Below are 13870 nucleotides of genomic sequence, written 5' to 3'. Positions count from 1 at the left end.
TTGCTGTAGCCTTAAACTGACCCTCCACTTCTGTCCAGGAACCAAAAGGGGGGGATGGATTACCTTCTGTTGGTCCTCTGTGCCGTTATCCTGTAGATCCGCCAATTCCTGGTGCCATTTTTACTTGTCCAAGATGGCTGCTCCAATCCTCTGACTACCCAATCCACACTGAGCTTTGGCAGTGCGTGAGCGTTAACCAGCACCGATCATGTCGGCCCGGGATCTTGCTGCAGAGTGTGCATTAGGTCTAAGGGCTCATTCACAGGCCGGATTCACTTCTGGCCGTGAAATCCCCATCGTTTTTACAGATGGAAAGTAGTAAACATGTCTGTCGCCATTTGTCATTGTACGGGAGGCGAAGAGCTGACAGATCTCAGATTCATTGTGGTTATAACATGCACAAAAAAACAAAATACGCAATAAGCCCCATTGACTTCCTGCAGAAGTGCGCAGTGAATATGTATGCATGAAGTGTATTTATGCAATCCGGTAACTGTAATGGGCTGTTTTGGACCGTAATAAGTCAGGCTGCACTATTTTTCCACACGTGTAAAACTCGTCTGAATGCTCCGATGCGAATCAGTGGGATTTCAGCTCTCCAGATTACATGCATAACAATACTGGCATGGTATGGAGTATTATGAATGTATACCGGTGTGAATGAGGCTCAACATTACGGTGGTCTTCATGGATAAGCAAAAACGTGGCACGAATCAGTGGATCCTTGGGACACAGAACAGCCAGGAACTGCAGCGTCACTTTAAAGGAGCAGGCAAGGATTTTGTTTTTAAATGGTATATTCTCCCCCTAAAGCAGCACCAACCGCAGTCCACAGGATGTGTAGAGTACTGAGCTGCAGTACCATACACAACCAGATGTGGCGCTGCTTTGGAGAGGGAGCCACCGTGTTTTTCCTCATCCTGTAAACCCCTTAATTCTCCTGTCCAGCCGACCATAATCAATACGACGCATAAGAAACCAGATGCTTCGATTTTAGCGAATAGATATTATATGCCGTCCTTTGTATAGAGGGTTTAAAGCAGGGATCCTGAAGAGCCAAACTGCCTGTTCTCCCCCTATATGTACAGCCCCTGCTGCCTCGCCCCAACACCCCGAATCTGGCGCCCATCGATCCCTGCCTTAAATTGTAAGTAGAGATCTGCCGACAGCACCTGTAAATACTGAATGCCGAATCTGTTATTTATTGTGTCTAATCCAACGTGTAGAAGAACTAATTAGCTTGTTTTATAGATTATATGAGCCGCCTTTGTATATTTCTGTGGTATATAATGCTTTATCCGAGGTGTCCAAAGAGCAGGTGTCATGGGGGCGGAGCCTATCTCACATTCCCCTGCAGCTGCGCCGGGATACGTTCACGCAGCCAGATGTTACATTGTAGCAAACGGGTTTTGTCTGGCTTTTCCCGCGGTGCGCTATCGGGCCGAGCTGCGGTTTGTCGCCACGCCGCGCTTTCCCCGTGTGTGGAACCGCAATGTAGTTGTCCACAGAAGCGGCTGCAGGATTTGGACCTGTTTTTTGTGCGTTGCTACTAGTGTGAACGTGTCCCGGCACAAGGAACAAAACTGGAAGTGGGTCTGCATGGAGCTGTACGTGCCGCATGGTCTCCCTTCAATCACACGTCAGCGCAGATATCCTGGCCACAACGTAGAAATAGGCTTCATAGGAACGCTTCCTTAGTCACCCCCGGCGCGGCCAGAACGATAAAGCGAGACAATCTCTTATCCTCGGTCCAGTCGGGGTTTGCCTCCTTGGAATCGATAAGCCATAAATCGCATCGCACGGGTCTACTGAGTAATCCAAAGAGAAGGCGATGACCGCTGCCGCCACTTCCTGAGGTTCCCCGGAGCGGCCGGTCCAAGTGCTAGTAAACTGTCGCTATGATCCGCCCACGCTATAGTCGGGGCGCTTTTATCGCACCACTTTAGTGCGGTGGGAGACACACGAAAATAGAATCCATTATTTACATGGCCAGTCTGTCTCCCGCAGTGATGCTGCAAGATAGAAGCATCGTGGCTTGCGCCATTTAGGAGATGTTGCCTGTTTTTTTCTGTGTCCACAAAAAAAATCGTATCGCACTTGCATATAAATGCGATTTTCATGTAAGTGCGATGCAACTTCTTACTTTTCTTATAGAAAAAACATGCCGTCTTCACGCGTGTTCAGTGACACAGCGCTTTGATGTCTCACGTTGCATCACAATCGCGGGGAAAATTGCAAGTCTGTGCGTGTGATATCTTTCAGAGTCTCTTGGACCGATGCTGCATTTGCTTGTGTGAATATGGCTTTAAAATGACCCTCCGGCTTCTGGACAAAGTTCTCTCCTGCGAGCGGAGGGCCGTGTATTACCTGCGATTCTGCTTCTCTGCCGTCCATCTGATCCGCCGCTTCTGGGTCCAAGATGGCCGACGCAGTCTTCAGATTTCCTGATCCCACGGGGACTACTAATGCACTATGCCTTCTTCTCTGATGGTCCAGAGCCGGTCACGTGATCAGCACTGGCCTATCAGAGCAGTGTTCAGTGTGCAAAAGCTAGTTAGAAAATTGCTGCAGCCATCTTGGACGGCTGAAAATTGCGCCCAGAACTGGTGAATCGGAGGAGCAGCAGAGAAGAATGACAGCGGGTAACTTCCCACCGCCCCTCCTGTCCTGGGACAGAATCTCATCCTGCAACTGGGGCGTCACTTTAAGTTCTTCCAGGCCTCCTTAAAGGGATTCTGACAACTTGCACCAACCCCACAGCGGGGCCTGGGGTCACCTCTCGGCTCCCCCAGCAATCTGCCAGGAAAAACCGCTGCCAACCACGCATTTTCCCGGCTACAGCCGCTCGGATGTAATACCCGAACGGCACAAAGTCTGCCAGAACGGGAGCCGCTGTTACTGCGCGGCCCTCCGCTGTCACCGTAGAGGGGTCCGGAGACGGAGCTGCAGGCCAAGTGTAAACCAAAAGATCAGACGTAACTAATTCAGCTCTGCTACTTCTGTACATAAGTAATTACCCCATTTGTCCCCTGAACGTACCACCGCCCACTGTGCTGCAGTAAACCCTCTCCTCCCGTGTGCAGTTGCTCCTCAGCATCCAGGATCCTTGCTGCCAGTACCTCGCAGCGAGTCTTCGTGTCCCGCTGTCAGCAAAGCCTTAATGTGTTTACCTAATGCGGGAGCTGCGCTCGCTCTGCCTGGACCGCCGCCATATTTGCACATGAGGAAATTCTGTTTTTCCTCAGCAATGTGAATGTTTTCACCGCAGTGCCTTCCTGCCATTGTACCAAAGAATCTCCGATCACGTTGTCTGCCGGCCGCGCCGCTTCTGATGGATTTTCCATGAGCGATATACGGCATCAGACAAGCGGCCGTGGAATGTGCGCGGCGTGACATGTGTTAGCGCCTCTGCAGAGAACGAGTCTGGGATTATCACCAGTATAACCCTGATCGCTCGCGGCGGTCACCGGCTCCGGACTGAGCGCCGCAGTTGCTCATAGCAACCAGGCATGAATGTTACATGTTGTCGTAACCGCAGCACGTGCGGCACAAAGCTCCGCGCCGTCTGTTACCTTTATCCCTTAGATGGTAGATGTGCTGTTCTCAGATTGGGCGAGTTAACCCCTTACTGACTGCCCTGGGTCTGTTTTTGTTTTTGCTGCAGCCGTTTAGGGTACTTCTCCTTTTTACAGAGGAGCTTCATAAGACCACGGCAGCGCTCCGTGCGCTGAACTCCTCACACCTCGAATATTACTAACAGCCATGGGGTGTGTTCACACGGGCTGAAAAATCGGCGGGATTCTTAGTGTGATTTTTCACACGATTTTCTGCAAATTTTTTTTGCCTGCAATTTTCATCCGTTTTTGTATTTGTTTTTTAAGCATGGAAAAACCGCATGATGCGTTCTGCACACTTTTTTTTTATGTTACCATGGTTACATGCTATAAAAACGGATCTCAGTCGCATGAAATAAATGCAATCTACTTTTACACGCACCCAGAGACTGGAATGGGTGATTTTTGACTGAAAATTGCAACAAAATAGGACAAGCTGCGGTTTTTGTTTCAAAGACTATTCATCCAATTAAAACCTCACCTGTGTGAATAGAACCGCTTACAATAATGTACGTTATTGCTGGCCGCATTCAGCGAGATTGGTTGTGGTCCAAAAATCGGGCATTGATTGATCGCTGATCGTCTTACGCCCTTAGATGCTGTTGTCATGACAACTGCACCATCTAAGGTGTTTGACAGAGGGAGGCGCCCTGTCAGCACATCAGGCCTACAATGTAGTTCTGGGGGGTTCGGTGGTCTAACGGGGACCCACAGGTCTGCCCGAGGCACTTGCCTAAAACATGGCTGACCTGCAGGGTTTTTCTTTGCTCACCCCCTTCCCCACAAGGTGTTACGAGAAATTGCACAATAACGATGTACTCCAAAAAACTTCAACTTGTCCCGCAAGAAAACGCAGCTCCTCCTACGGCTCCGGGACGCGGCGATGTAAATATGCAGAAAAAACATGTCTTTATTGTGTAAAAATACTAAAATGTCAAACCTCCCCGCCTCTCATCCGATGTCTCCGTATTCATGTCAACCGCAGAACAAAGTTACGCTGCTTTTACCGCGCAAAACCCGTCCCTACAGCGCGGTATTAACGGAAGGCTCGTCGTTACGGCTGTAGAAAAGCCTGCGCAGTCCTTGCGGTATTACGGGGTTACCAAGCATTCTGGAGGCCTCGCCCCGCTGTAAATACGCAGCAGATGATGGGACTTGTAGTTCTCCATGTTATTGTCTGATTATTATGTAGTGGACCAAAGAGCCCCGATGCCCCCGGGGGCCGCAGACGTGAATTGCACTTTTACAAATACAACTGCTCCTCACTTTGTACAATGTGTCAGTATCCCGCAGTGTACGCAGCTCTCCTGCCGCGCAGAACAGCTTGGAAATGTTCTCAGATGTTAACACAGCATGTTTTTTACATAAATACATTTTATATTCTGTATATCTTAAACTGTCTCCGTGTGATTATTGAGTGGGGGAGGGGCAGTGTGTAGATCGCCCTAGAAACTGCGCAACTAGCACTTCCATGATGGTTACTGATGTGGGGGGGGGGGGGGGGCGTACAGGGGTGCCCCTACCATGAGGCAACCCGAGACTGCTGCCTCATGTGGTGGATGCACTCGCTTGGTGTGTAGTCCCGGTCCAGCAGTGACCGCCGCTGTAGTCCGTGCCCCCCTGACCATCCTCTTCCCTGCTTGCTGATGTCGGCCTGTGCACAGAGCACATGGGGGGGGGGGGGGGGTCAGGGGTCACAGGGATTACAGCAGCAGCAACAGGACTACACCTCAACTGAGGTACATCCTTGTTGGGTTCTGCACAACTGGGGATACACTCTGGGTGTCACTATTACTTCTGGGTTCAAACACATTGGGTATCGGCGCTTTCAATGCCTGTAAAATTGGTGTTTTTTGGGGGGTTTTGCAGCATAGGGGGCGCCATTTCACACTTCGGCTCAGGCAGCATAAAGGGTGAAGTCTGGATTACTCGAGGAATTCCTTACATCGCACTTTCATATTGCTGGAGTAATACAACACGGCTGCCCCGCAGGCTCCAGCGGCAGAATACAGGGGGCGCTTCCAGCAGCCTGTACTCCGCATCAAATTCCATGGTCCTTACAGGTGGTGGCCTTGTATGCAGTGCCGGTACATAATAGCCTCCTCCGCCCCCGGGAGAGAGCACTGCCCATGCCCCGCAGCGGTAGACTACCTCTTCCCCAGGAGAGAGCGCTACCTGTGCCATGTCTGTGGACTACCTGCTCACGGGAGAGAGCGCTGCCCGTGCTACGTCAGCGGACTACCTGCTGTTTTCTCGTATGGATTGCTAGTTTTGCTGCATTAACCTCCAGAGCAGGCACCCGTGTCAGCAGCGAGCTCTCCAACCACTCCGGTCAGAACCTCTCGGGAAAGACGTTATTAATGAGGAGGAAGGAAAGGGCTTTGGGGATCACTGGCTACAACATCGGCAGCAATGCACACAAACCCCTGAAATCCTCAGTCCGTTCACAAGAACAGCTGGTGGGACTCTCTGGTTGTCGCCCAGCACTGACCTCACGACCTCTCTGGACGTTATATGATATAATGCACCGGCTGGACGGCACACAATCCATTTTTACATCCCAGCGCACATTCCTGCAGAGCAGAAGCCCAAATCCTGAGGGGCTCCAGCTGTTTGGGAACTACAAATCCCCTCATGCCCTGACAGCTGACCACTCTCCAGCTGCTGCATAGCTACAGGCCATGGCATGCTGGGAGTTGTAGTTACAGATCAGACGCAGGTCGGCTATAATCTTACTGAAGAAAACAACTATTAAATCCTAGGCCATCCCATCAATATCGGGGGTCCGTCTCTGCCAGTCAGCTGTCTGAAGATGGCTGCATACCCTCCATATGACGGAGCTGCAGTACCGGGCACAGCCGCCGCTAAATGTACGGTGGTATGGTGACCAATGTAACAACCGCTCTGCAGCGGGGAGCTGAGGGCCGGCCCCCACCGATCTGACATCAATGCCTTAACCGAGGGGCAGCTTGTTTTGAAGAACCCGATAACCTCTATAAGTTTAAGACAACAAAGTATGCTGAGAGTTGTAGTCCCAGGGGCTGCAGAGGAGGACGGCGCACAGGATACATGTCCGCTGTCCCCGTAGGGACCATCATGATGTAGCAACCAAATGCACAGCAGACTGAAGAGTCTGGCACGTGTCCCCCGAACGCCCACGTAAACCGCACAGTGTTAGAAGCAGCTGCAGCGCTGGCGTGACGCGACGCAGAGCGCCAGCAGCCGCATCCTGCAGGTCTGTACAGCGGCCCTCGCTGTGTGACGCACAAGCCTTCAATTTGTATCACTTTACAGGTAGAAAGATCTGCAGAACCAATACCAAGCGTAACACGTGCGTGCGGGATCAGATACCCGACGTGGAGTCTGTAACCACGGACACGCATAGCTCTGCATATACCGTGCGTGCGGGATCAGATACCCGACGTGGAGTCTGTAACCACGGACACGCATAGCTCTGCATATACCGTGCGTGCGGGATCAGATGGCCGACGTGGAGTCTGTAACCACGGACACGCATAGCTCTGCATATACCAAGCGTACCACGTGCGTGCGGGATCAGATGGCCGACGTGGAGTCTGTAACCACGGACACGCATAGCTCTGCATATACCAAGCGTACCACGTGCGTGCGGGATCAGATGGCCGACGTGGAGTCTGTAACCACGGACACGCATAGCTCTGCATATACCAAGCGTACCACGTGCATGCGTGATCAGGTGCCCGACATGGAGTCTGTAACCACAGACACGCATAGCTCTGCATATACCAAGCGTACCACGTGCGTGCGGGATCAGATGGCCGACATGGAGTCTGTAACCACAGACACGCATAGCTCTGCATATACCAAGCGTACCACGTGCGTGCGGGATCAGATGGCCGACGTGGAGTCTGTAACCACGGACACGCATAGCTCTGCATATACCAAGCGTACCACGTGCGTGCGGGATCAGGTGCCCGACGTGGAGTCTGTAACCATGGACACGCATAGCTCTGCATATACCAAGCGTACCACGTGCGTGCGGGATCAGATGGCCGACGTGGAGTCTGTAACCACGGACACGCATAGCTCTGCATATACCAAGCGTACCACGTGCGTGCGGGATCAGATGGCCGACGTGGAGTCTGTAACCACGGACACGCATAGCTCTGCATATACCAAGCGTACCACGTGCGTGCGGGATCAGATGGCCGACGTGGAGTCTGTAACCACGGACACGCATAGCTCTGCATATACCAAGCGTACCACGTGCATGCGTGATCAGGTGCCCGACATGGAGTCTGTAACCACAGACACGCATAGCTCTGCATATACCAAGCGTACCACGTGCGTGCGGGATCAGATGGCCGACATGGAGTCTGTAACCACAGACACGCATAGCTCTGCATATACCAAGCGTACCACGTGCGTGCGGGATCAGATGGCCGACATGGAGTCTGTAACCACAGACACGCATAGCTCTGCATATACCAAGCGTACCACGTGCGTGCGGGATCAGATGGCCGACGTGGAGTCTGTAACCACGGACACGCATAGCTCTGCATATACCAAGCGTACCACGTGCGTGCGGGATCAGGTGCCCGACGTGGAGTCTGTAACCATGGACACGCATAGCTCTGCATATACCAAGCGTACCACGTGCGTGCGGGATCAGATGACCGGCGTGGAGTCTGTAACCACAGACACGCATAGCTCCGCATATAGCAAGCGTAACACGTTCGTGCGTGCGGGATCAGATGACTGCCGTGGAGTCTGTAACCATGGCTACGCATCGCTCTGCATATACCAAGCGTACCACGTGCGTGCGGGATCAGATGGCCGGCGTGGAGGTGGTAACCACGGACACGCATAGCTCTGCATATACCAAGCGTAACACGTGCGTGCCGGATCAGATGACCGGCGTGGAGTCTGTAACCATGGCTACGCATCGCTCTGCATATACCAAGCGTACCACGTGCGTGCGGGATCAGATGACCGGCGTGGAGGTGGTAACCATGGACACACATAGCTCTGCATATACCAAGCGTACCACGTGCGTGCCGGATCAGATGACCGGCGTGGAGTCTGTAACCATGGACACACATAGCTCTGCATATACCAAGCGTACCACGTGCGTGCGGGATCAGGTGCCCGACGTGGAGTCTGTAACCATGGACACGCATAGCTCTGCATATACCAAGCGTACCACGTGCGTGCGGGATCAGATGACCGGCGTGGAGGCGGTAACCACGGACACGCATAGCTCCGCATATAGCAAGCGTAACACGTTCGTGCGTGCGGGATCAGATGACTGCCGTGGAGTCTGTAACCATGGCTACGCATCGCTCTGCATATACCAAGCGTACCACGTGCGTGCGGGATCAGATGGCCGGCGTGGAGGTGGTAACCACAGACACGCATAGCTCTGCATATACCAAGCGTAACACGTGCGTGCCGGATCAGATGACCGGCGTGGAGTCTGTAACCATGACCACGCATCGCTCTGCATATACCAAGCGTACCACGTGCGTGCGGGATCAGATGACCGGCGTGGAGGTGGTAACCATGGACACACATAGCTCTGCATATACCAAGCGTACCACGTGCGTTCGGGATCAGATGACCGGCGTGGAGGTGGTAACCATGGACACACATAGCTCTGCATATACCAAGCGTACCACGTGCGTGCCGGATCAGATGACCGGCGTGGAGTCGGTAACCATGGCTACGCATCGCTCTGCATATACCAAGCGTACCACGTGCGTTCGGGATCAGATGACCGGCGTGGAGGTGGTAACCACGGACACGCATAGCTCTGCATATACCAAGCGTAACACGTGCGTGCCGGATCAGATGACCAGCGTGGAGTCTGTAACCATGGCTACGCATCGCTCTGCATATACCAAGCGTACCACGTGCGTGCGGGATCAGATGACCGGCGTGGAGGTGGTAACCATGGACACACATAGCTCTGCATATACCAAGCGTAACACGTGCGTGCCGGATCAGATGACCGGCGTGGAGTCTGTAACCATGGCTACGCATCGCTCTGCATATACCAAGCGTACCACGTGCGTGCCGGATCAGATGACCGGCGTGGAGTCTGTAACCATGGCTACGCATCGCTCTGCATATACCAAGCGTACCACGTGCGTTCGGGATCAGATGACCGGCGTGGAGGTGGTAACCATGGACACACATAGCTCTGCATAGGAGCGGTTTCATTTTAGGTGCATTTGAACAATAACCAGTATGGGTTGCAAACGAAAACAGTCGTCGCAGGACCCCCCCGAAGCGACTCCCAGTGAGGCGTTATACCGGGCAACATGCAGGAACTGTACGAGGAGGAGAAACGGGGACTGTGTCCTGTTACAATGTAATGCCCCCCGCTCCAATGGTAGATTACAACAGGGGCGTTTAGGGCAGCCGCTTGAGGCCCCAGGGGGCCCCATAGCCCTCCAAACCGCCCTATTATAATGTAATGGCACTCGTCTTGGGCTGGCCCCATCATCCCTCCACTGCCCCCCGCCAATCAGTGGTGCTTTCACATCAACTTACTCCGCAGCTCCACTATGTCTATGATTACCCAGCAGCATCACAGACTGACTCCTCCCCTTTGTCTCCAGCACTTTTACTATAAGGGACCACATTGGATGGACTAATTCTATAAGGGGCTACTTATCCAATGTTTTACCTGAAAGTTTCTAAAGGGGGTCCCAAGTTGTGTGTACAGTCCCGAGCCTATGGTCTACTTAACCCTTTCCAATCCAATTAGCATCCTGGTTTTCCTAGGGGGGCTTACTCTTTTTCTGCCATTCTTACAACGGCGCTATCTGCTGGCTAAAGCCAGTACTGCATGAGGTGACATGTTGGATAGGCTCTGACAGCAGAGAGGCTGGTAATATATAGTAAGAGAACCCCGACGGACGTCTTCCAACATCGGAGCTGTACAGCCTTAAATCATAATGTCTTCAGACGTCAGACAGTGGATTGGAAAGGGTTAATCCACCACTGCACCGCACCCCCTACAGGACTTACAATATAATTCACATTATTTCCATAGGAGTTTACATATTGTATGCCAATGGTCTCTATAGGTTCTGGAGCCTCGATGGACTTCATTTATGATTACTGGTGCAGACATACTGACAAGCAGTCACCTTTACTGACCAAATCAGGTCCCTGACATTCCAATCGGTTGCTGCGCTGAGGTCGCTGGTGTATATACTGGTATATACACTAAGCGGAGGCGTGATTAGATGTCTCTGTGGAGATCTAAAGGTCCATGCCCTGATTTGCTCCAGTAGATGAGCGTTGACTAATGAGATTGGCGCTTGGCTACCTGACCTTTGCACTAGCTGATTCAGACTCTACCCAGGACAAACCGTGATTCCCCATAGAGAATCATTGCTGTTGGCAGCGCATCCCCCATTCATGCGGAGAGATGTGCAGCGGGCAACCATCCCTTTATTCACCTGCAAAAAAGATGCAATCAGCCAACTAATAAGCTGATTGGGTGCGGCTTCAAATGGGCAGTCGGGCAAACGAGTGTTCCTACAAATATTCCTACCCAATTGTGGGTCCGTGTAAAAACGTTGCGGGACCTTGAAGAGACGGTCACATAATAATCACACAAGTTTAGAAGATTCTCCAAACAATCAGTAGAGCAGAAAATCCAACAGCGGATGGTATTGTGCGAGTACGAAAATATCTGATCACACGGTGAAGGTACAGTGCTGCCACCTGGTGGAGAAAATCCACAGAACATAAGAGAAGTGCTGGTACAGCTCAGTACGAGGAATCTATGACCTGCAAACTGGAATAGTTCTAGGGAACAGGCCAGCAATCTGATGCATAGGGGCAATCCCTTGTCTTAAAGGGCCACGACACGTAATCTTAAACTCGACTCCTTTGTCTTTATTATTGTTAATAACCCCAGCATACAATAGAAACGTTTTAGAGCCGTTGTGGCCCCTTCCTCAGTATTTTAGCTGGGGACACACTATACATATAATGGGGGATAATTACATAATAGTTACAGGAAAAGAAGAATTATTTACAATATAAAGGGTAATTATGACGACAAGGGGGGTTTCACACCAGCACTGGGGATTCCGCTTTCCTGCTCCATTCGAAGAGCAGGAAAGGGGAATCTCTGTGTTACGTCCACTTGGCACACAAAAGCACCACTTCTCAGAACGGACGCGAACATGTCCATTTATAACCGTAAACACACACAGAGTACTTGCAAGGACCAATTGCATCTCTTCAGGAGGAAGAATAGACAACTGTCCCTAACCGATCAGGGAAAGAGGGGCACCCCTGCCGAAAAGCGGAGTCATTGCCTCGATAAAGGCGGCCCCACTGTCTCCTTCCAATGACCTGACTATTCCTGATCAGGGAGCTGGAGAGATGCACTAAACACACAGGACACGACACTGTTCACACACACCCCGTAAACAGAACAGGACTGAACATAAAGCACATGCCTGGCACCCTGCACAGACCTAGCATACGTCGCTGTTCACACCAATATACAGTGTAACACATACCACACAGAACAGGACTGCTCAAACGTCATGGCTGGCCACTTGCACAGACATACAACACAAGTCACTGTTCACACCAACATACAACACGGACCCCACCCAGAGCTCACATGCATACCATTGGCAAACCAAAGCCAGTCCAAGTGTCCTCACTCCACCCGAATAGAAAGTCAGCCACCGTGCTGACATAGGGAATAGTGTCAGGCATCACCCATCTGATACATAGGACATCAGACGTCTGGGGACCGCACCTGCGCAGGGATAGGGAGAAACTTGTGGGCCACCTGCACCTGTGTGGTCACCATACCACACACTACACAATGCACACATCCCAGAAACCGTAAGGAAGGGAGGGACAGCAGGTGTCCAGACCGTCCTCAGGGGAGCAGAGAGACACTTCAAACCAACATACAACCACCAGCGCTGAGTGGGATAAACAGTGATACATAAGGCACTAAAATGACCAGCAATCTCTCCCAAGAGTTTGCTGGTATTTATCTGCTGCAGTCCAGGGGGATTGGCTGGTGGAGAATACCACACCCAGACAGCTCAATTACCCCCTACCTGTGGAGGTGCGCACAAGGGAACCTGTAGTACCACAGGTCCCAGAAGCAGAACCTTAACACTCCGCTTTTGAACGGTTCTGTTTCTGAATGCAACTGAAAAGCGCCGTACGGACCCCATTGACTATAATGCGGTCCGACCAGCTGGCCGGCCGGAGGTCCCAACGCTGATGCGAGAGCTGCCTAAGGCTGCATTCAAACGAACGTATATCGGCTCGGTTTTCACGCCGAGCCGATATACGTCGTCCTCATCTGCAGAGGGGGGAGGATGGAAGAGCCAGGAGCAGGAACTGAGCTCCCGCCCCCTCTCTGCCTCCTCTCTGCCCCTCTGCACTATTTGCAATGGGGAGAGGTGGGACAGGGGCGGGGCTAAGTGAGGAGAATTAGTCCCGCCCCCATCCCACCTCTCCCCATTGCAAATAGTGCAGAGGGGCGGAGAGAAAGCAGAGAGGGGGCGGGAGCTCAGTTCCTGCTCCTGGCTCTTCCATCCTCCCCCCCTGCACATGAGGACGACGTATATCGGCTCGGCGTGAAAACTGAGCCGATATACGTTCATCTGAATGCAGCCTAAGAAAGGTGAACGGATAAAGAATGAAAGCCAATATATAAACAATTAGAAGCTTGGGAAACCATTTAAATTAGAGCTGATGAATCGTAAAGACCTTTGTATAAAGGCCTCAGTCGGTAACGATGCCTGCAATGATCCCCCTTCAAATAGATTGTTGTTTTATATGGATTCTATTAGTAGCAGAGCCCTCCAGCTTTATTACATCACGGGCGCATTATTTGGGCGCACCTACTGGGGCCGTTAAATGCCTTTATCATTCATCCGCTCTGAAAGCTTCTAATTATTGATTGGGTTTCATTCTTTCTCTTCCTGATTGTCACAATTACTCTGTATATTGTAAATAATTCTTCTGTTCCTGTAACTATTATGTAATTATCCCCCATTACATGTATAGTGTGTCCCCAGCTAAAATACTGAGAAAGGGCCACAACGGCCCCGAAACGCGTTAATTGTGTGCTTCATCTATTAACATTAAAAACAGAGTCGTGGAGCTTAAGATTACGTCTCGTGGCCCTTTAAGACAAGGGATTGTGCCTAGAGCCACTGGTTCCTGTACCTTTACTCTATGTATATGCAGGTCCTCCTGGGTGTTACATGTTG

Source organism: Eleutherodactylus coqui, chromosome 13 (genome assembly GCF_035609145.1).
Source record: "Eleutherodactylus coqui strain aEleCoq1 chromosome 13, aEleCoq1.hap1, whole genome shotgun sequence".
NCBI classification, from domain to species: Eukaryota; Metazoa; Chordata; class Amphibia; order Anura; family Eleutherodactylidae; genus Eleutherodactylus; species Eleutherodactylus coqui.
This window is presented reverse-complemented; position numbering follows the sequence as displayed.